Genomic DNA, 25,397 nt, shown 5'->3' with positions numbered 1-25,397 from the left:
CAGAATAAAATTGAAGAAGTTGTATAAAGGACAACAAGATCATGGAAGAATCTATACAAAAGGGTTGAAGATGTATTTAAAGAAGAATACAAACAAGAGGCTACTGCTCAGCCAAAAGAAAGAAGAAAGAGGAGAGAAGAGAATCTAGAAGTCAAGAAAAGGGTTGAAGAGGAGGAAGATAAGAGTACTAATGAGCAGAAAAGTGTGCAAGACACACAACTTCCACCTCCTAGCCCTTCTCACTCTTCCATCACACCTGCAAAAATCATAAAGATTAAGGATCTTGTTGACACCTCAAGTCAAAAAATCAATCCATTAACTATAGAGGATCTCACTAAGATCCTTGACCAAAAAACTCTTCAAGCACAATTGTGCACAAGTCCCATAACGGTCAATGTTGATGAGCTCCAAAAGTCAGTAGATAAAATCAAGAAAGGTGAGGTGCCACCACAAGAACCACCTTAAATCACTCAAACTACTAGACTTCCATTCCTACCACCTCCATCACCACCAAGAATAGCCATTCAAGCTCATCAAGAGATGAGTGCAACAACAAGGGTAGATAAAAGTATAACAATATAGATAGTGAGTACACCCTTGGCCATAGTGACACAAGAAGAAGAAGATAAGAAAGAAGAAGAGGATAAGGAAGAAACATAGGATAAGGAGGAGTCAGCAATACAAACTTTGGTTGAATTTCAAAAAATAGGAACTCCTACCAAACCTATTCAAAAGCTGAGTACTGACATATTGACTGTACAAGTCAATACACCAAGGTCAAGTTCTACTAGGGTAGCCAGGACCATTCATTGTGGTATTCCTGAGCTTGATGAAGAAATCCAAATACCCTATTATGATTCAAGCACTCTAATTGAAGAAAAGATGAATGAAATATAGAGTGCATTGGACAAGAGAAGGAGACAAGAGGCATTGAGGAAAGACTACAAATACAAGAAGGAAATGCATGAGATCAAAGATATATTCATGGATGCCTTCAGCTTACAACCTCCAGATGCAAATAGGCCAATCTTTGAGCAACTATCTGATATAGTTAATCAAGTGAATAATGAAGACCATGATACAAATGTGAAACTTATGGAATGGTCAAAAAAGAAGTTTCTAGCCAAGATCAATCAAAAAATAGCTAATAACATTATTTTGGGATAGGTTGACCTAGCCAAGAAACTGGATAATATAAAGATTGTATTAGGGAATATCTTTTCCCTTTATAGCAAATTGTTTGTTTTTCCAGGTTCACACAAGAAATAAATCAGGAAATTTTGAACCTTAAGAGAAAACTTAAGCTCTCTAGTATGCAACTACCCTCAAATCCTACACAGAGTGAGAAGCATTTTACTCAAATGCTTCACATTCAGAGGGAATTAGCTGCATTATCAGTAGAAGAGGCTACTATTAAAGAAAAGCTTATGCAAATGCAAGCCTCTATCACTCCCCATTTAGAAGTCTTACACAAGGATAAAATGTATGCAAAAATAGTCCTAAAGAAGAATCTTAACATTTCTACACATGAAGGACTTTTTGATCTTGCAAAAAAGCTTGCAATCCAACACAAGTCATTGGATATTGCATTAAATAACTGGGATGCAGCTCTCAAAATACTCCTTGAGGTAAAAAAGACATTTTTGGCCAAGCATGGCATTACTGTTTAGAACCCTTTGACATAATTATCAAAAAGGGGGAGATAATATTCTAAGGGGGGGATAATATTCTAAGGAGGAGCTAATGTAGGAGATATATTAAAGGGGAGCACAATTCAATTGCCAATTTTTGAAATTTTGTTAAGCTTGAAGTTGATTGACTGCAAATATCAATAAAAAAGTCAAGGGACATGCAAATTTTGATAATCACATGGAGACAGGGTCATCAAACAAAGAACAAACAAGATTAGATCACATACAGGACAAAAATAGAGAACACCAAGTACAATGGCACAAGATATCAGATTTCATGACATGATAAGGCATAATCAACTCAGGGGGTGTCATAAGGTATATTGTTGTTCACAATATCTTTTTGAAATTTTGTAAGTGAAGAATGGACACACAAGGATTAGATCATGAATGATCAGTAAGTGTTTTTGACACTCATGTCAAAGGGGGAGATTGTTGATCAAATAAGTAAGATTGAAAAATGAGTGTCAACACACTTAACCATCTTCACTATACATGTCGAGTACACAATGGAAGTCGAACTAGAATTTATTTATGTGTCGAGTCATAGATAGTGCTAAGAAAACTACAATTGTTGCCAAGCATAACATATTACAGCATATGCCAAGCTATATAGAATTCATCATGTGCTAAGTGATGCAAAGTCCAATAGGTGCCAAGCAAAGTAGGAATTCAATAGGTGTCGAGTGACATAGTAATCCTACAGGAGCTGAGTAATTCAAGAATCAGTAGAAGCCAAGCAATGTAGAAAACTAATAGGTGCCGAGTAATGCAAGAACTATAGAGGATGCCAAGAAATCTAGAATAGAAGGTGTCAAGCATCAGTATTACTTCATGTGCCAAGCAATGCAAGATTAGAATAAAAGTTTTTGCAATCACAAACCAAGATGTAAAATGGTTATGCATGACTCATGACAAGATAAAAGGATAAGATCGAATCCACTCAATCACCTATGCAATCCTCATGCAACCAATTAGAAAATTGGAAATTGCATGCAGCCAATAGGTGAATTTCAAGGGTTTGAGTGAAAACATTTGAATCAAGGATGCATGATGAACCACTAATCTTTATAAGAAGTCTTGATACCATTGAAAAAAGAAAAGAAAAAAGAGTCATGAGAAGAAGGAAAAGTAGAGCCTATTGTTAAGGTCGTTGTAGAACATTGGTGTCAAAGATTTAGTGGAAATGATAGCATTTACATATCTAGTTGATTAGAATAGAACAAGGAACATAATCAATAGATCAGATCTAGCAGAGATCAGTGATAGAAGAGCATATCAAGTCCTTGAGATCAGCATCAGAGATTGCATTAGATTAGGTGTATTATTCTAATACTCTCTCACAATTGTATTAGGAACTTGGAAATCCCATAGATTTGGGTAGGTTTAATATCCTTATGTAAATCCTTTAATAGAGTGGAATTCTAAGTTAAATGTTCTTAAGTCCTCTAATAGGGCACACTCCTAACAGGGTGTAAAAATCCTTTAATAGGGTCACATTTAACAGTGTGTTGTAGCTTTTAACAAGGCAGGCCTTTAATAGGACAAACCATCAAAATTGGTTGAAATTGATTGCTGTAGTAATTTTGTGGGTATCATCCCCACTCCAATTTTACCTTCTTATTCCTAGATGGTTTCTGGGTCACCAAAATCTCAAGTGTTATGTGGTGATGCATGTTTGCTTCTCATGATTGTTTAATGTTTATATGCATGCATGTTAATTTCAGTTATATGTTATTAAGGATTTAAAATATATATAAAGACCAATACTTCTGATTCACCCTCCTCCCCCCCCCTCTTAGAAGCACTTTTCCCATTAAGACATTCCAATAGCAAGATCTATAACACTAATGGAAAGCTTATAGGAAAAGGTGAACAAACTAGGAGTAACTTGTCTTGTTGTTAGACTTTGAAATGTGTGGTTATGGCATAAAAGGTTTTGTTATGTTAACTTTGATAATCTGATTAGCATTAGCAAAAAGAAGAAAGTCAGAGGTTTGCCTAAACTAAAGAAGCCTAAAAATACAATGTGCAAACAATGTCAACTAGGGAAGATGACTAAGTCTAGTTTCAAAAGAAAAACATACACTTCCAAAGAAGTACTAGAGTTAGTCCATATAGACTTATGTGGTCCAATAGAAGTGCAAAGTTACCTAGGGGACAAATACATAATGTTACTTGTAGCTGACTATTACAAGATGATGATTGCTATGTTCTTAAAGAAAAAATCTAATACATTTCAAATGTTCAAATGGTATTATTGAAAGAAGGAATAGATCAGTGATAGACTATGTAAGAACCTTGATGATGGAGGAATATGTTGCTCTAAAATACTGGATAGAAGCTGTAAGTATTGTTGTTTACACCCTGAATGGAATCCAAGTCAAGAAAAGTACAAATGCAACACCTTTTGAATTTTGGTATGGTCACTCACCCAATGTAAAATATTTCAAAGTCTTTGGTTGCAAATGCTATATTCTTAAAGATACTAAAAATGGAAAGTTTGATGCAAAAAGTGATGAAGCAATATTCTTTAGATACTCCACTAGAAGTAAGGCATATAAGTGTTTGAATACTAACACTAACAAGATTGTGGAAAGTGAAAATATAAATTTTGATGAGCATGTAGAAGTCCAAGTTGATGAATTCAAGCAATCAGAAGATTATAGATCTCTTGTATACTTCTATGAACGAATGACTATTGAAGATAATGCCACCAATCAAATTAGGAATCAACAAAAAATCTTAGTATTAGCCGAGTCATAGCTAGTGAATGCCAAGCTGCATTCAGAAGCTAAGTTGTAGAATGAAGAAAATGCACATTCTGACTCTGAAAATAATTTACATAAAAGAGATGATGAAGTACCAAATGAAGAAGAATAGAATGACTTTGAAGCTGAAAGATCAAACATGGAAAGAAGGATAGAACCAAGGTTAGCCAAGTATGTGAGAAGACATCACCATAAAGATCAAATCATTGGTGACAAGGATGCAAGACCAATGACAAGGAATAGACTAAGAAATGAATCATGTCTACTAAGCAAGGTTAAGCCCAAAATAGTAAAAGATGCATTACAAGATGATGACTAGTATAAAGCTATGGAAGAGGAGATAGATTAGATTGAGAAGAACAAAACCTAGACCCTAGTTCCTAGACCAAGGATTTTTTTAGTGGCTATTATTCGCCAATTGGCTAATAATTCCCGATTGGGCTATAGAAATTGGCTAAAAAAAACATCGTATACTAGTTGACTGATTCGCCTAGATTTTATAAAATACTCATATAGTGGTTAGAATGTTCACCACTATTATTACATAATTTACATTTGGTAGTCAGGTTCTTCACCCATATTTCTCTTTAATGTTTACTCTTATTTGCCACAAAATTAATTGAGTGTCTCTTTTGACAATAATCATTTGCCAAATTCCCATTTTCCTATGTGAATTTTTTTTTTATGAGTGACACTGTACTCCACAGACAACTTACCTTTATACGTGTCAACATTTTAGTGACTACCTCGACAATTCTTCTTCCTTCAAGAAATGTTGGCCAAAATTAAACCTCATCCATTGATCTTGCATCATCAAATGATCTGAGTTCTCAAATAATACATTTAACATAATTACATTTCAAAACATAATTTGCCATCAATATTAATAATTTTATTAAAAACAAAAATTATAATCGCCATTATTTTATAAAAATTATCTAAATTATTAAAAAAAATTCCACCAAATATCCATCAATTAACGCATAATTTGCCAACGCTATTAATTTTTTTTCACCCAAATGACATGTGATTCGCCACTATCTTATAAATTTTGGAAGGGGGGGTTTCTTAAAGTTATCCCTATCCTAGACCATTTGATAAGAATGTAATTTCTACCAAATGGGTGTTTAGAAACAAACTTGATGAGAATGGTAAGATAACTCGAAACAAAGCCAGATTAGTTTGCAAAGGCTATGCACAAGAAGAAGGGCAAGATTGTGGGGAAACATTTGCCCCTATTACAAGAATGGAATAAGTAAAAAAATTGCTTGCATATGTTGCTTACAAAGGTTTCAAAGTCTACCAAATAAATGTGAAGTCTACTTTTCTGAATAGTATACTAGAAGAAGAAGTCTACATAGAACAACCACTAGGTTTTTTTAATGACAACAACAAGGATATGGTTTGTAAACTGCATAAGGCACTTTATGGTTTGAAGCAAGCACCTAGAGCATGGTATGAGAGACTGCACAAATATCTTGTGAAGATTGGATTCTAGAGAAAAAATGACAACAACAACCTATATATCAAGGTTGGAAAAGGTAAAGATATTTTGATATCATAAATCTTTGTTGATGATATAATATTTGGAGAAAAAGATGCTCTATGCAAAGATTTTGCTAATCAAATGAAACATGAGTTTGAAATGTCAATGTTTGGAGAAATCAAGTTCTTTGTTGGATTATAAGTACATCAACTAAAGAATGGCATATTTGTGACCCAATCAAAATATATCAAGGAGATACTCAAAATATTTAGATTGGAAGACTCAAAACCAATTAGCACACCAATGGCAATACGACATAAGTTATTGAAGAATGATGAGTCAGCTAAAGTGAATCAGAAAATGTATAGATCAATGATTAGAAAGCTACAATATGTTGTACATAGTAGACCAGGCATTGCATTAGCTATTTGAATAGTGGCAAGATTTTCTACAAATCAAAGAGAAAATCATTTGATGGCAGTAAAAAGAATACTAAGGTATCTAAAAAGAACTGATGACTTTGGTTTGTACTACAAAAGAAGTGAAAATTTTTAGCTAAGAGCCTACAATAATGCAGATTGGGGAGGTAATATTGATGACAGAAAAAGCACCAGTGGAGGAGCACTTTTCTTGGGAAAAAGATTGATTACATGGACCAGCAAAAACCAAAGTTGTACCTCACAATCCACTATAGAAGTTGAATATGTTGCATCTGCTATCAACTGCACCAATATTGTATAGATCAAACATTTGTTGCAAGGTATGAAGGAAGAGGTAAATGAGCCTATGATACTTTATTGTGATAATGCAAGTGCTATCAACATATCAAAGAACCCTATAATACATGCTAAAACCAAGCATATTGCAATCAAGTATCACTATGTAAGAGAATTAGTGGAAGACAAGCAAGTGAAGATAGAATATGTTAGCTCAAAGGAATAGATTGCTGACATCTTCACAAAAGCATTACTTAAAGATGATTTTGAGTATCTTAGAGGTAAGTTAGGGGTAATACCCCTAGCCAAGGCTACTTAAGAAAAAGCACGATTGCCCTACATCAAATGAGCTGATTGTTGAAATATTACACATTGATGTAGAGGATACCTACTTTAGGATTACTCTTAAAGTAATTGAAGTAATGAAGCTCTAAATCAATCACAAGCAAGGTGATAGAGGGAGAAATTAAATGAACTGACAAATGCTATACTTACATAGTAAGATGCTGAAATAGTATGTCTTTGGCATTGTTGTCAAAGTGGGAGAAATGTTAAGAAAACTAATCAATAACTGATTAGAAGATAAAGAACAAAGAAAGGGGGAGAAAATGAAAAAACTAATCAAATGAAGATCAAGCAAGAAGTAGATAGAAATGATCAATAGTTGAGGGAGAATATGAAGAAGCTAACTAGAATAGAGAATAGTAGAAGATGAGAAATGCAAGAAGTAGATAGAAATGATCAATAGTTGAGGGAGAAGATGAAGAAGCTAATTAGAATAGAGAATAGTAGAAGATGAGCAATGCATATAGAGGGAGACAATGTAAGAAAGGGCATAGTAGCTAAGAGGGAGATGTAGAAATGAAGTAATCAGGATAGTAGATCCAAAGAAGGAGATGTGAAAATTGATGGTAACACAATTAATTTTTGGCATTTGACTTACTATTCTAACCTAGTTTGCATTTAGTTGAATAGTTTAGTCTAATAGTTGATTAATTTGGTTTTCCATCAATACCAAAGAGGTAGATTGTTGGAAATCTAATTGAAAAGATCATTATGTGAAGAAGATTGAGTGAAAGAGGGAGATTTTTGTTAAAAGAATTTTTTTAATCATTGTTTTGTCATTGATGTCAAACTTTCTATTTGTAGAAATGACAATTTATTACAAGATCCAAGTACTATCACTTAATTGATTAATGAAGAGGACTTGATCAAAAAGATGTAACAAGAGTACCTAAGGGAAAGGTTGAGTTATGGTTTTGTAATAAAGTGCAAGGATCAGCTAAGACAATGTTTAAATGATGTATTGGTAACATATTTAAAGATATAGAGGCTAGCCACACTTAGAACCTATGAAGGAATAAGTTGTAACAAGGTTTACTACAAAGCTTAAACTAAGTTCATTAGTGGGTGCCGAGCAAGCTAGTTGAAGCCGAGAAAATTCTTAGTTGGAGGTGAGAAAATGCAAAATCTAGTGTGTGCCAAGTGAAATTCAAGTGCCAAGTGAAGTTCAAGTGCTAAGAAAAGTAACAGGTGTTGAGCATTAGAAAATCTTAGTAGGTGTTGAGTGACCTTCAAGTGTCAAGCATTAGTAAAACATAGTTGATGCCAAATAACACAGTATGTATCAAGCATTAGAATTTCAATAGTGCCAAGCTATTACATTATTGGAAATGACAAAGATTTTCCAAATCTGAGCTGAAAATATTGTTTTCTTGAATTTTGTAAACTAGTTGGAGGATAAGGATGATGAGTTGGTAGCATAGAATTCTATGTAAACTATTTTTGAGTGAATTCAAGAGGATTCTTCATGATGTTTCAAAAAGAAACATAATATGGGTTAGATTCAATGAATCCTACCTAATCCATAGGAATTAAAATTAAAAGAGGGAAGAATCAAGTGGGAAATGGAATTCTAGACTTCTATTTAAGAAGCCACAAACCAAGAAGCAAGAGCTGTTGGTGTGCCAAATTCTGAAGTGATTAGAAGGGTGTCAAGGAGAAGGCATCTAGGAGAAGGAAGACTAGAGCACACAGACTCTACTTTGATAAGTGGCCAAAGTGAGATGATTGCATTGGTATAGTAAGCATGGAGACTCAAGGCAACTAAGCTTGAAAAGAGGGCAAGCTATTAAGAGTTGCAGAGACTAAAAGCCAAGCAATGTTATGAGCTAAGAAGTGATCTAAAATCTACAAGTTATGTTGTATTCTATAATTAGGTCAAAACCCCTTATTGTTACTCTCTATTAATTGAATCAACTAGGGTAAGAGAAAATCCTATTGAATTAGGTTGGTCTAACAGCCATTTGTAAATCCTTTAACAGGGTGACATTCCAAGTGAATGTTCTAAAGTCCTCTAACCAAGCCCACTTCTAACAAGGTAGTTAAATCCTTTAACTAGGTCACATTTAATAGTGTTTTGCAACCTTTAATAGGGTAGGCCTATCATATTGCATCACTTCAAAAGAGTGAGAATTGAGTAGCATGTTACTAGTGGTTTTTCTCAAATTGGGTTTCCACATAAATCACTATGTTATGTGTTGATCTTTTTATGTGTTATGCTTGCATGTTGATTTATAGTAACTTTTTGAATAAGAAAGTTAAAGCTTGGATGAATGAATAGTTTGAAGGGAACACTTACTTGATGGAAAGTTTGAATTGGACCTATTGGACTTTGAATAACTGATTCACCCCCACTCTTAGTTATTCTAAAAGCATTTCTAACAAGAACTAGGGATTATAGGATAGGATAAAATGTTAGAAATAGAAGGAGCATTGTAGAGGTACTTATGTTTCCAAATAGAGCTCCATTCATTATCATCATGGTACACTCTCCATCCTCATTTAGCCAACAAACCTTTATTTATACTTCTAATAGATCTTATACCAAAACCTCCTTCCATCTTATATTTATATACTTTCTTCCAAGCTATCAAATTCATTCTCTTTTTATTCTTAGTTCTAGACCATAAAAAATTCTTTTGAATTTTATCAATTGCATCTACAAATTTACCTAGAATCCTAAAAAGACTAAGAGAATAAGTTGGAAGATTTTGAAGATAATCTTTTTGTAATGTAATTTTACCAAATTAACTTAGAACATTACCTTTCCATCTAGCTAATTTTGTATTGAATTTCTTTACTAGATCCTCCCAAAAAATATCAGAGGGACTAAGCCCCAAAGGAAGGCCAAGATAAGTACTCAGCAAAGATCCTATAGAACACCCTAAGATGTTAGCAATTTTCCTTTGTCTAAGATTAGGAGTATTGATAAAAAAAATAGAGAGCTTTTATCCCAATTTATCTATTTCCTAGAGATAGATGAATAAAGATTCAAATCCTTTTTAAGACTTTTAGCCTCGCTAATATCAACTTTTCCCAAGAAAATGGTATCATCTACAAATTTTTCATGAGAGAAGCTAAGAGCATATGAAGTAGGTCTCACACCTTGAATTTCCCCTCTCAATACCATATTACCAATATACCTACCAAGAATATTAGCCATAATAGTAAAGAGAATAAGAGAAATAGGATAACCTTGCCTTAGACCCCTAGAAGTTATAAAAAAATCAAAACTCGCATTGACTAAAATAGCTAGAGGAGAGGTAGAGACTAGCTACATAATAATCTTAATAACAACATCATTAAAACCAAAAGAAAGTAAAACATTTTGAAGAAAACTCCATTCTACCCTATCATAAGCTTTAGTAATATCCACTTTCATAATAAAACCATAATTATTAGATAGATATAAAGAATGGATATTTTCATGAACAGTTATAATATAATTCAAAATTTTCCTTCTAGGAATGAATCCATTTTATTGCTTAGATATAAGACTAGGAAGGATAACCAATAACCTAAGAGTAAGAACTTTAGAAATTATTTTGTAAATCAAGTTACAAAGGCTAATGGGGTGTAAACCATTTAGGGGAATTAGTTCCATGTTTCTTAGGAATAAGACAAAGAAAAGTAGAATAATCTCCTTCAACATTCTTTTTGCTCCAAAAAATTCTTCAATTTTATCACAAACATCTTTACCTATCAATTTCCACTCATTCTAGAAGAAAAACATAGGAAAACCATCTATACCTGGAGATTTATCTCCCTCAAAGGAAGAAGTTGCTTTGTAAATTTCTTCTCCATTGGGAATAGCTATCATCATTTTTTTTTCTCATTAGAAAACACATGAGGACTAGCTTCAAGAAGCTCTATCTATCTAGTGCCATCCACAATAGAGTCTTAGGAAAGAATATAAGAAAAATAGGAAACCATTTCTTTAGAAATATCATTTTCATTTGTAATTTTCTCTCTTCCCTTAGTAAGGCTTGAAATTTGATTCTTTACTCTATATTTCATTGTAGTTAGATTAAAAAATTTAGCATTTTTGTTACCTTCTTCAGGCTAGATATACCTAGACCTAGACCTTTGCCTCCAAAAGGTTTCCTCTTTAGAAATAATTTCATGGTATTTAAGCAACTTTTTAATTTCTTCTTTAACCAGATCCTCTAAATAACCTTCCTATTGAATTCTTTCTTGGATTTATTTTAGGTCTTCATTGAGGTTCAATTTAATCTCAAAAATATTTCCAAAAGACTTCTTATTCCATTCTCTCACTCCTTTTTTAACATTCTTAAGTTTGGAGGCAACACAAAATAGAGTCATTCCTTCAATATTGATATTTCACCATTCATTTGTTAGAATAGTCCACCAATATAATTGAGAGGGAGGGGGGTGAATTAGTTATCCAACTAATATCACAATTATCAACCTTATTGAAATTTAACCATATAAAAAAATATAAACCACAATGAGATACTCATACACAATAACACCAGATATGTTAACTAGAGAAACACTTGATTAAAGGGAAAACACCAAGTGGAGATGATACCCACAAGATGATGTACTAATATAAATTTTTCTTGTTAGATGATGGACCCTATTAGTATCCTATTAATATATTTAGTATATATGATTACATGTTAGGAGACTTTGAATCCTTTTTAGGAGATTCCAACTATGTTAGGAGTTGTGGAAGATAGCTAGAGACACTATCCAAACAACTTCAAGGGCAAGACCAATGAACCCACTTTCCAAATAATCTCTATATTATTCCTTTTAGAATAATAGAAATAAATTTTACTCCCTTCCTCTTCTTTTTTCCTATCAATTGCACCTCTACTCCTAATCTTGTAACCAAATCACAAATCTTGCATCCAATAATCCTTTGGATCACTTACATGCATTCCTTAAATATTTTACTCCTTTTTGTACTTAACACTTTATACAATGATTACAACATCTTACAATCAAGGAAAAAATCTTTCCTTTATACCATATCTTCAAAATAATTCTTTGAGTCAACCTTGAGGCTTTCCCAATTAATTATAATAAGATGATTAGTTAATTACAATTACAATAGCATTTTTGGCTCACAGTCTATACAAAACTTCACAAGTGTGATACTAGGACTTACACACTTGCTTATTTCACCAAAATAATATCCTCTGTCACTTCCTAACTTTTCATCTTCTTACTGCATCCCATATGTAACATAGCAAACCAACATCAGGAACTACTTTCCCAATACTCTATCTCTGAACTGCTCTTTGTAAATTAGGTACAACCTTTGTATGTCTTTGAGTTAGACTTTATGCACTGAACAACATCATTAGGACATTTTTCCAAGCATGTCCATAACCATGCATCACCAAAAAATCAAATTATTGTTCATATGACTAAGATCTATGTCTACTACTCAACCATTCTTTACAGAAACCATAATATGTTGACATCATTAACAAACATAGTCATGAATGCAACATGTCAATACTCTCCAATGCTTAGGATACTCCCCAAAAGTAGTATCATCAACATTCATGCTAACAATCTCCCCCTTTAACATTGATGGCAAAATAAATGAAAAAACATCTAAGCTCCAAGAATACCAAAATAGTGTTTTGATGTTGCTACTAACTAGCATCAATTATTTACATGCTAACCAATTCTCAATACATCTATTCTTCTTCTTCCTCAAGACTAGAAACAATTGTTCACTTTACACTAAACAACTCATAATACACTAGGTTCATATTCCTACATCCTTACATGAATCTTTCTAAATATCTTTAAAAATATATCTCTCCCCATTCATACTTAGCAGTTCTTCTCCACCATTTCTTAGGAGATGTTTTTCATGCATATTCTCTTCCCTATTGACATGAATGTTAAAGGCCTCAATATTACAAGATACCAATTGTGAATACTCTATCCAATTCTTCAACCAACTTGAGTCTCCAAAGACACTATTCAAAACCAAATTCCAAGAGTACTCAAAGACTCATCTTATCACAGATACTCCCCATATGGGAAGCATCAACATTCATTCCAATCTAACAATAGTTCTTTGTACCACTAGACTGGTACAATTACTACATCATCTACTCAAAAGTAGGTAGAGGCATAATCCCAAGCATACCTCTCAAGTACTCAAATGTATCTTTAGTAAAAGGCTTCATAAATATATCTACAATCTAATCTTTAGTACTCACGTACTCCAATTTGATCTCCTTTTATATTGCTTTTTCTCTTAGTACATGATACTTAATAGATATATGCTTAAAATGCAATATAAGATTCTTAAACATACTCACTATACTTGTGTTATCATAGTAAATGTTAATGGGTTCTTCAAACTCAACTCTAGCATCCTTCAACATTGTCTTCATCCACAAAGCTTGATTAAAATTATTTCTATTGCAACATACTCTGTCTCAACTGTACTCTATGAAATACAATCTCACATCTTCTTAGCCAAGAAACTAATCTTCCTCCAGGAAAGGATGCTCCACCAATGGTTCTCTTTCTTCCATCCATACTACCTACCCAATCCACATAAGTATATGCACATAGAGTAAAATTATTTGACCTATCATACTAAATTCAATAGTTAGATGTTCCTTTCAAATATCTGAATATTCTCTATACTATTTCAAAGTGATACTCCTTAGGAGAAACATAAAATCTAGCTACAATCCCAACAAAATTTTCTATATCTAGTCTAGTATGAGTTAGATATTGTAAAACTCTAATCATGGATATATACTTCTTCTTCTCAACTACAGGTATCTCATCTTTGGATAGCTTGTGACTAGTTATCATAGGTATATCAACAAGTTTACAACTTTCTAATCCAAACTTTTTCAACAAATCCTTTAGGTACTTAGCTTGTGAAATAAAAATACCATCATTACCTCCAAATATGATGTCATCAATAAATATTACTATTATTAGCAAACCATTTTTAATTTCTTTCAAATATAAGCTTCTATTTGTTTTATCTTTAAAAGGTCTAAGCTTTTCCAAATAACTATCCAACCTTGCATACCCAGTTCTAGGTCCATTCAATAAGGCTGATTTAACATCCATCTAATAAATCTTAAACTTCTTATTTGCTACATAAGCCAAGAACATCCTTACTACTTCCATTCTGGCTATAGGTGCATATGTCTTTTCATGGTCTATGCCTTCTTTCTATGAATATCCCTTGGATACAAGTCTACCCTTATTTCTCACAATTTCACCTTGCTCATTCATCTTGTTTCTAAGTACCCAATTGGTTCCTATCACATTCTTGTCTTTTGGTCTAGGAACTAGCTCCCATGTATCATTCTTCACAATCTAATCTAATTCTTCATTCATTGCTTAAATAAAATGATCATCTTTACATGCTTCATCTGTTCTCTTAGTTTTTGTTTGCGTTTCAAAACTACATGGTTGCAAAATCCCAATACTAGGATATAGAAGACACAACAAGGTCTAAAGATTAGCTAATTCCCATATTCAACCAAATTCATCTTAGATCTGGACCAACTTCGACAAAGCACAAAGACTCTCTACACTTTAGGCTCTATAGGGCCAAGGTGGGTGCACCTTAGGGATTGAAATGATTTTTTCTTTGAGATTATTCTTGAAAACTTATTCACTCATACTCTTATTTCCAGTTATATCCCTTATAGAAGAAAAAGGTCAACAATCTTCTTGAACTTGTAATTCACTCCTTGATTAGAGTAGCCAATTATAACTTAGTGGAAAGCTATTACAAATAAGTAATGACCAGATATTTTATTCTTCATTATAGAAAGTAAATATTAATTTTTATGAAATTTACATCACAAATTTATGACCAATTCCTTATCCATTGGTATATAGAATCAAATCATTAAAATCTTGACATATTTAATTGACTTGTAATTAAAATTATCAACTATTAACCCTAAATCCATTCTTATGATATATCTCACATATTCCTAGAAACCCTATCAATCCATAGAAGTAGTTACTTAATTCTTTGAATTAAAAGAAAAAATGAAATGATATACAACCTAACCCAACTACATTAAATTGAAAGAACTTTACTTAATCAAATCTCAAAATAGAAAACTTATGAAAATAGAGACAAAATTTAGAGACATGGATATTTAAAACTCCCCTTTTTGTATTAATTTTCATTGAAAATCATATATTACTAATGTAAGACTTAGAATATAACTCAAAAGTTGAAAATCTTAGCCATTCAATGTTCATTTTATTCTTGGATTTGTAAAATTGAATGCAACATATCATTGACAAAAAAACTAGACTAACTACAATAGCAATAAAAACTAAAATTCTATAGATTTTAGACCCTCACACCACATCTTAGAAATCCTTTTATAGAAGGATTGAAAAAGGCTTCAGATGGGAAGATAGATGTCAAAAAAATTCTAGAAAGAAAATACAAAGATATTTTATATTGTTACTTTTTAAACATTCATTATACTTTGATCAAAATTGGGAATGCAGTTACAAAATTGGCAGGTGGTATTTTCTTTGCGTATCTTTAGCTTGAAATTATTTGTACTCTAATAACCTATCACTTTCCTTTCCTTTTCTTTATCTTTTTTCTCTTTTTCCTTTAACTACATCTTTGAAATGCCTAATCACTTTCACCAAATGGTTGGGCCTTTATATCTACTATAACTTCCTAGATGGCAATATTGATATCCATATCAAGTCAAGTAGCATCCCTAACTCCATTCAATTTTTCAAGGTGTTTTCTCCACTTTTAATCTATTATGGCCTTGACCTCTATAGTTATCTTTGACATTTTAGCTTCTAACTTGTATAGCATATCTATCAAATCATATAGTATCACCACACTTGCCTCATCATCGCAATATCCAAGAAACCTAGGATGATTCAAAATATTGTCAAAAGAAGATGGAAATTCCATCCAATCCTTAACTCCTCCATCTTTTTCCAAAATGGTGGGCACAAAATTAGGTGTTCCTGTGGCAATTGCCTTCATTTTATTCTGAATTAATTGCAACTTTCTAGCAAAGAAACCATTCAAATCTTTTACCTTATTTATCATTTTTCTAACATTGATAATCATTACCTTTGGAAAATATTTCTTTTGTGTCATAAGAGGTACAAGGTTATCAAAAAATTGAGTGTAAGGACCCCATGTAGTAAAAAGGAGAGACAATAGAGCAACTACATTAGAACATTTGTATTCAGCCCCCTACAAAACAAGATAATTACTATGCACATTTTGTGAAACAAGTTTTAATGCATTTATCTTGTGAACCAATAAGTTATTGATAGTTCTAATTTCAATATCATTGATAAAATCCAAATCATCTTCATCAATTTAAATAGCTTGGCCTATGACCTCTTTTGCTTCAAGTGCATATCCTTCTTTTTGTACATGGTGGTCTTGAATTTCAATAGTGGATCTAGTACTGCTCTTTAAAACCACTATTTCATTTTCCAACTAAAGGTTTCTCCATTCTAAGACATAGGTATTTTTCATTTCCTCTTCATAATGCCTACTAGTTTTAATGTATCATTCATATGCTCCTTCTAGTTGTTCCTCTAGTATATCAATCCTATTTTTCCCAATATTGCTGCTAAATTTTGCAATTCAAGAATCTAGCTACTAGAAGTAGAGTGCACTTTCCAAAATATAACATTCCCCCTAGGGGACTTTTTAATTCCCATGAGAGAAGGCTTTTGGTTTTCTGGAGCTAAACTCCATATTTTCATAGCTTGGGTGTCAATGTTATACCTAGAGCCTCTCAACTCTCCCATTTAATTTTCATCCTCAAAAGATATTATTCTTTCTTTTTTCTCACTTGATCTAATAAAAATAAAGAACTAATACCACATACTAGGAAAACTGCCATCCCACTCCTCTTTATCATTTCTTTGGCCTCTTCCACAGTTAGGGTTCTACTGGTAGGGTTGTACTCTTGTAATTTCTAAATCATCTCAGTAACTACTTCATCTGAGTTTCCTAGTTTCATCTGTAGGGATAATTCATTATGCTTTAATTTGAACAAAAATATCTCAAAATCCTTTGTTTTGATGAAATTACCATGACTCATGAATTCATTGGCCTCAATAATCCTATCATCAAGCATTTGAGCTTAAAGCTCCAACTTTTTAGCCCTTTTTTCACCCTTAGTAGCTTGGGTGATAAAAAAAAATCTTCTTACAGTATCAAAATATTGATTTCCTCTTGGAAGGATTTGCAAGGCCTTTTGTGTATCCTTTTGTGGAATCTCCACCATTTTCTATTTCTTGTTCCTCTATTGAACCTAATCAAAACTTTCTCCTTAGTCTTCTTCATTATCACTAACTTCTTCTAAAATGTCTTAAAACCCCTTAAAAGATGGATTAACTTTCTTCATCTCTTGCTCAAAACTTACTACATCCCTGAATTTGATCATTCTTTCTCTATAGGTATCCTCATTCAATCTATCATCAATGACATCCTCCTTCCATAGACAATTTGTTGGTGTTAAGGTATATCCCTTCATGTTCTTTAAGGCATTCCTAACTACATTGTAGGGGTCATAGATTCTAGCAGGGGCCATTGGCAATTTGTAGTCTCTAAGGAAAGAATTGATTTCCTCAATTGCATTCTTCCCTATCTCAAAATCTCCTACTTTGGAACACCTAAATAGGAAAGTTCCTTTCTTGATATTTTTACCTAAGTATTCTCTACTTAATGAAATTAATTTCCTAAATATCTCTAAAATTCCTAACCTCTCTAGCACAAACTTTAGAAAAAGATGGAGGGCTGAGAGCATCCAAAAAGCCTAATAACAGTTTAGTCTTCAAAAAGAAAAATACTACCCCAATGATGTCCTATCTATTTTCCCCCATCATAGCATAAATTGGACTTAACTGTCTTCTTCACATTATGTGATATTCTTTTATTAACAACTCCTATCATTTTTAACATAGGTATGCAAAGTCATTATAAAAAGAAATAGCATTAGAGTATGTGTAGAATATTTATCATACCCTTGTCCATCTTTGCATAGGTAATCTCTCTCCCCATTGCATTGTACACTCAAAGAAAATTTAATCAAAGAGATCCACATTTCTAAATAGGATTAGATGCATGAACAAGGAATAGTGACAGAACTTGAAATTCTCCAATCTTTCCTCCTATGCAACAACAATTTCACCATGAATTTTGGTGATGATGTACTCAACAAAATAATATCCCACATTTGTGTTGGGATCGTGAATGTTTAATGCTATGATGTAGTTTGCACCAATAGCATACATGGTTCCATCTGAACCTAGGATTTTGTTCTAAGTAAAATAGTATTCTTCATATACCTCTAAAAGAACTCAAGAGGCATGGATTCATCCACTTCCTTTTTCTTTGGTATATCCCCCTTCTCTTTTCTTTCCAAAGGGATGTACCTAGTCATAACCCTACCCATGTAGAAATTCTTATGGCTTTTGAAATTTTCATTAAATTTTTCTATGTCAATTGGCAATGACATACAGCCTCCCAAGTCCAAATGCTTCAATGAAGGTCTCCTTATCCAATTCTAGGAAGATACTTCTATCATTCCTATGAAATGAGTTGTTGACTAGGTTGTAACATTTTATCAGTACCTTCACTAGGTTGACATCCACACAGACCTTTGGCATAATTAGCTTCCCAAGTTTATAGTATAAGGGTTACAAATTTGGACTTTCTCTATCCTATTCCTATAAAAATACTAGAATAGTTCACTTCCATTCCTATTAAGCACCTTGGCATCTCTGTAGGATACATAGGGATCCTTGAAAGTTTGGTCATTTGCAGACTATGCATTAGATGAACTAGGTAGAATCTACATCCATTAATCCACAAATGAGCCAGGGCTTTTCCCTTTTGAAGTGGATTCTTCAATTATAGCTTGTATTATTAATTCACCTTTTTGTTCCATTTCTAAAAACAATCTCAACAATTCTAGTTTCTAGGTGTTGAAAATCTACTCAACTTCAATCTACACTTCTAATTCTACTCTAAAAGCTCAAATACTTGCACAACTAGTAATGAAAATCTATGTTATTCTTAGAATTTATTTGTCTCTACAAAAGGGATTGTGGCATTAATGGCTTTAAAATTTGCATGCTTGAAATCCTTGAAAATTTTTTGGTATCTTTACTTTTTCATTATCCATCCTTCTAGCTCATATTTCTTCTTCTAGCTCGGATTGATTGTTTTAAAATATGTTTTATGCCTTTAAAATTAAGAGTTGCAATTATTCAATGACCTCTTTGTTGATGCTTCATCATGGTTTTCTTTCTTTCTTTATATGTAATTGCAATCATGTGAAGAGGGTTATCTTAAGTTTTTTCACAACTTTGTCACTTAAATCTCTAACACTTCCCTTTTTTTTTCTACTTTGCAACAATTTATTACTTCAATTCACTAACCCATGTGATCTAGTGATGATGATCAAATTGACTACCTCGCATCTTTGTAGTAGTTTAAGACTTAACATTTCTTTCACTTGTGATGTTATGCTAGCTCTTTTAACTTTAACCTTTTCTCTATTTCATAGTCATACATCTTCAAATTTTGACCACAACATTAACCTTGTGAAGATGTGATCATGAGAATTTTGCTACTTTGCTAATTTAACTAGAGCTTATCCTTAACTCCTTGTGATGTTGTGATTGCTTAGACCTTTACCATCATAAGTACTTTCCTCACCTTCACAACTTAGTCTTTTAACTCAGCATCTAACCATGCAAAGTCATGATAATAAGATTTTCACTACTTTGCAACTTAGATTTTCCTTACAACTCAAAAACTTGCCATGATGTAATGCCTTATTTCTTTAACTTTTAGATGCCTTTTGCAATTTTGTGACTCACAATACTTGTGCATGGACTAACCACACAATGTTGCAATCTATTAACTTTTTTTTGTTTTGGCTCTTTATCATTGCTTCATAACTTGAGATATCCTTGATGCCTTCTAACCTATGACATTGTGATAACTATTTAAGCTTAAGCACTTCCTTTCATTGCAAACCTGCAACTTATCTTTTTAACTTTGCAAAGTTGTGATTACATGCTTTTGATGCTTTGAAACCTTAACCCCAAGTTACTCTTAACAATTTGTGAGGATACAATAACCTTTAAACTTAACTACTACTATATTTCACACCTTTGTAACTTATATTTTAGGGTTTATCTGATTGCTTGTGATGGATTGAATATTCAATTTTTTTTCTAAATGGTTCTTAGTCACTCTACAACTTATAATACCATAATCTTGATACAATTTTTGACCTTGTGATCAACATCTTATCATCTCTTTGCAACCCAAACCTAACATTTAACCTTAATAGTTGTCAAGTCATGTTGACCATGTTGATGACTATTTTGCACCTTCACATCCTTCAACATAGTTAGTAATTATAAAGGAGCAATGTTACAATTGAAACACTTTCACAACATTGTAACTTAAAATAGTTTTAGATGCATGAAATATAATATAACATATCATCAAAAGACTTAGGGATATCATTGTATAAGAATAATTTTTCATATATCCCTATTTATAATAGCATGTCAAATTATGAGAAATTTCAACAAAAAATAAGATATGACTATTGCCCTAGGGTTTTTTCATGAGGGAAAACAAATTTTTAGAAACCCTAAGCAATTGAAACACAATTTCTTCTTGATTTTTATAGGATTTCACAAAAAGACAATTTGGGTGAAAAATTAGGCCATCAATGGCTTTGTCTGGGGATGATGATAACTTGTATCCATGCAAGAATTTAGAATTTCTAGTTAGAGCAGACCACATACATGACAGTAATATTGAAAATTTTAAGAGAGTAATGGACACACAACAAAGAAAACAAATATATACAGAGGGAAATATATATGTACAATAATTTAGAGAATGTATAGGCCTAACTGCTATTCATAGAAATAAAATACTTTTAACAAAAGTATTTCTTCAAGAATTGTCCATGAAATAGAAATTCAAGAATATTTCCTTATAGTTCCTTTATGAAAGAAGAATCGTTTCCCCAATTATTATGAACTAGATATAGACCTAACCAAATGGGGTCAAACTTTCCATATTCTCCATTTTCTTCTAATCTAGTATTCTATAATAGTAGCATAGCTTCAAGATAAAATTTCCTTGGTATTGCCCTCTTATCAAACAGGTGTTTAACTTGAATTTGCAACTTTACATTTTTGGTAGAAGCATCTCTTCTTATCTCATCTAATTGAATAATGTCATCCATTCTAATTTGCATCTCATCAATGAGATCATCATAATAAGGCTAAATATATTTGTACATACATCTTTAATTATTTTGACATAGTCTAGCTTCTATTCCATACACCAAATCAAATGGTGCACAACATATGTCTTTCTTTACTATTATCTATCATTCCAGAGTGCCAGTGGTAGTTTTGAATCCAATGCCCTTTTTCTTTCATCTAGGATTCTCTTGATGATCTTTAGTAGACTCTATTACTTGATTCTACTTGCACATTTCCTTGGGGATGGTATGGAGAAGAAGTTGACCTTTTAATACCATAATTGTCACAAAATTTAATATACTCTTCATATCTAAAACACATGGCATTATCATTCACTATCTTCTTAGGGCATCCAAACTAGGTTATGATATTATTCAATAGGAAATTGTTTACCACTTTACTAGTGGCATTTCTAGGAGGAATAGCCTCTACCCATTTTGTAAAATAGTCTTCTACCACTAATATCCAAGAAAAACCAGTGCTAGACCTAGTTGACACTTTACCTATGAAATCTATTCCCCATTTTTGGAAGGGCACTTGAACCTCTACTTATTTCAATTGCATGTTTCCATAAAATTTTAATTTCCCACTAAACTTTTAGCAAGCATCACGTCTTCTCACCAATTTATAAGCATCTTTAAAGAGTGTTGGCCACCAAAATATTTCTCTAATTATTTTTTAAGTTGGTGTCTTATTCATATAATGGCCCCCACACACTCCATTATGCATTTCATTCATGATTGTGACTAAATGATCTTTATCAACAAATTTGAGTAATATACCTTCAACACTTCTCCACCATAACTAACCACTCATAATGACATATTTAATAGCCTATAACTTTAAAGTTCTTCTTTGATTTTCATTCAAGCCTGGTCAAGCTTTCATGTATTGCAAGTAAAGTATAATGTCCTTATACCAATCACATACATCCATATCACATAGCCTATTTGTACCATCAACATCAAGTTGATTTATCTAATTTTCTTTAAGGTTAGCTTCTACCATCAACTTGGAAAGTCCTTGACCTCACACCAACTTAGTGATCTATTATCTATATTAAACTCTTTGATTCTATTGATCCATCTACATCTTCTTCCTAAAACTTCTTGTTGTGCGAAATGTCTTTCATTGCAACACTTGGAACAAATGCAATTATAGTAGCTCCCATCAAGTAGCACCTAATTTCCATTACTTCATTGAATAATGCATAAGACTACTTCTCATTTATATCATATTTTAATTCTACAACTCGCGAAGACTTACTAAAAAATTCTATGGTCTACTCATACCCATCATCATTATTTTGAATTAAATTGTTGCAATAGTATGGAATGATGCAAAAGAGAATATGTGCATGGGCTTGGAATAAATAGGGGCTCTCAAAATAGGAGCATCTTTGATTTCTTAATTTATCTTATGAAAAGCCATGCTTGGTTCTTTATCTCATTTAATCTTTAAACCTTTCTTTAGCATCTTAGAAATGGGTCTACTTATCTCTATAAAATTTGTAATAGATCTTATAAGAAAATTGATTTTCCCAAAGAATGATAGAATCCACTTTGTTGGAAATATAAGAGGAGTAATTGAGAGGGAAGGGATAAATTAGTTACCACTAAAATCAATCCTAGATCCCTTCGATGTAAACACAAACTTCACTGAAAATACTAATGCTTGGTAAATACATAGGCACTCAGTTTAGACTAGAAAGTTTTGTAACTTAGTAAGCACTAAAATAGAAATTATAACTCGGCAATTGCTTAACATATAAATCTTAAGATATTATCAATTATTAGCCTTACTTAACATAGTTTCAACATATGAAATAAATAGCATGAACACAAGTGACACCAAGATTTAATGTGGAAACCCAATTTGGGAAAAACCACTAATTGTAACTAGTTTCTGATTTTCACTCTTCTGAAGTGAGCTCTATTAGGAGCCAACCCTATTAAAGGTTACAAAGAAAATTTTTAGGTGTAGAATCCTATTAGAGGATTTTATCACCCTATTAGGAGTGGCCTTATTAGAGGTCTTTAGATGCATCAATCTAGAAATGCCACCTTGTTAGAAGATTTACAAATAGTTGTTAAGCCAACTCTATTAAGAGATTTAGGTCACTACTACAATGGTTAGAGAGTAACAATGAGATGACCTAATCTTTGATACAACTAAATTACAAATTATAGATCTCAATTTTTTCTTGTATACTTGATCCTTTCTAATCAAATGTATATTTGCATCTCAACAAGGATATTCTTCTTATCCTTCTAATTCACTTCCTCTAAGTGTCTTTAAATCTTTTATTCTCTTGCATACATTCAATCTAAACTTAACCTTATATTTATATCTTACACATTTTCAAGTCAACTAGAATACAAATTAGAATACTTAATATTCATCTCCTCATTTGGCTAGAACCAACAAACAAAACTATTGAACTCAATATGCCAAAACAAGAAAATCCTTCCTTAGCTAACCCTACTCAATAGACACTAACTCAGAAATAATTTTCTTGTGTTAAAAAAATGAACTTGTTTAACACTAAATTTCTAAAAAAAAATCCTTTGGTAACTGAGTGAGCATTCTTAACACTAGTTCTATCTAACATTTCCTTCATTAACTGAGTGAGCTCAATTAATACTTAATCTTTTATGAACTTCTCTTTGTCACTTGAGTGTACTTGATAGACACTATCTTCTAAACTTGGAAAACTCTAGAATTCTCAATAGACATAGGAAACTATCATCATCACCCAAGTGAGCTCAAAATATATTGACTTGCAATGATATGATATTTTGTGTAACATCAAAGAAAACACACAATTAATCAATTATTTTCAAAAATCTCCCTCTTTGGCATTGATGGCAACACAATATGTCATAATACAATGAAAATTTAGAGCAAGACTAAAGTAAGTAATGTATAATTAATTTTATTCTAATTCTCATCTATTAAAACTCCCTCTTTCTGCAAACACTACCTCTTTAACATCTTCTTTCAATAGAAAACTATCCCTTTATGATATTAGACCAAGTTCTCCCTCTTTGATATCTTCAAAAATAAATTGAGATATGACAATAAACTCTCCCTCTTTGACATCTCATTCCAAAGACAATAATCAGTAAATATCAGTATCCTCATGTACTGATTTTTATTCAATGTGTCATTTTCAATACTGCATCAATTGGTTGATCTTCAACATGATCTAGTTGATGCATCACTAAACTTCATTTTAATGAGCTTCAAATAGGGAATTACTCCTAACTTACCTCTTAGATGCAAAAATTCATCCTTATGTAATGGCATAGTGAATATGTCTACAATTTGTTCTTTAGTATTCACATATTCTAATCTTACATCTTTATCTTGTACCAATTCTCTTAGAACATGATATTTTATAGCAATGTGCTTGGTTTTGGTATACATCACTAGATTCTTTTATATATTAATTGTAGTGGTGTTATCACAAAATATAACCATTGGATCCTTGTTTTCTATCTTCATATCTACCAATAGTTTCTTGAGCCAAACAACATTGGAATAATTAACTACTACTGCCACATATTCTACTTTTGTTGTAGATTAAGAAATACAATTCTACTTGTTTCTTGTCCAAGATACTAGTCTTTTACTAAGAAATAATGTTCCACCACTAGTGCTCTTCCTATCATCAACACTTCCTTCCCAATTAGCATCTGTAAATGCTTTCAAATCTAGATTGCTTCATTTATTTACCATAATCCATAGTCTTCAGTACCCTTCAAATACCTCCTGATTTTCTTTGGGATTTTTTGATAATCTTGCCACCATACCAACTACTTATGTAATATCAAGCACTATGTGCACTACATATTGAAATTTTTCAATCAATGATATGTATGTGATCTAATCTACCTCTTTGGAATCATCATTTTTGGAAAGCTTATGTCTAGTAGACATAGGTGTTCCAACTCATCTTGAATTTTTCATTCCAAACTTCTTTAGTATCTCCTTGATATATTTGGATTGAGTAATATAGGTACCATCTTTCTTCTACTAGATCTGCAATCCAACAAAGAATTTTATCTCTCCAAACATAGACATCTCAAATTCT

The sequence above is a fragment of the Cupressus sempervirens genome, chromosome 11 (assembly GCF_028749045.1).
Source record: "Cupressus sempervirens isolate cs-2001-9-10 chromosome 11, ASM2874904v1, whole genome shotgun sequence".
NCBI classification, from domain to species: domain Eukaryota; kingdom Viridiplantae; phylum Streptophyta; class Pinopsida; order Cupressales; family Cupressaceae; genus Cupressus; species Cupressus sempervirens.
Note: the sequence above shows the minus strand (reverse complement) of the source record.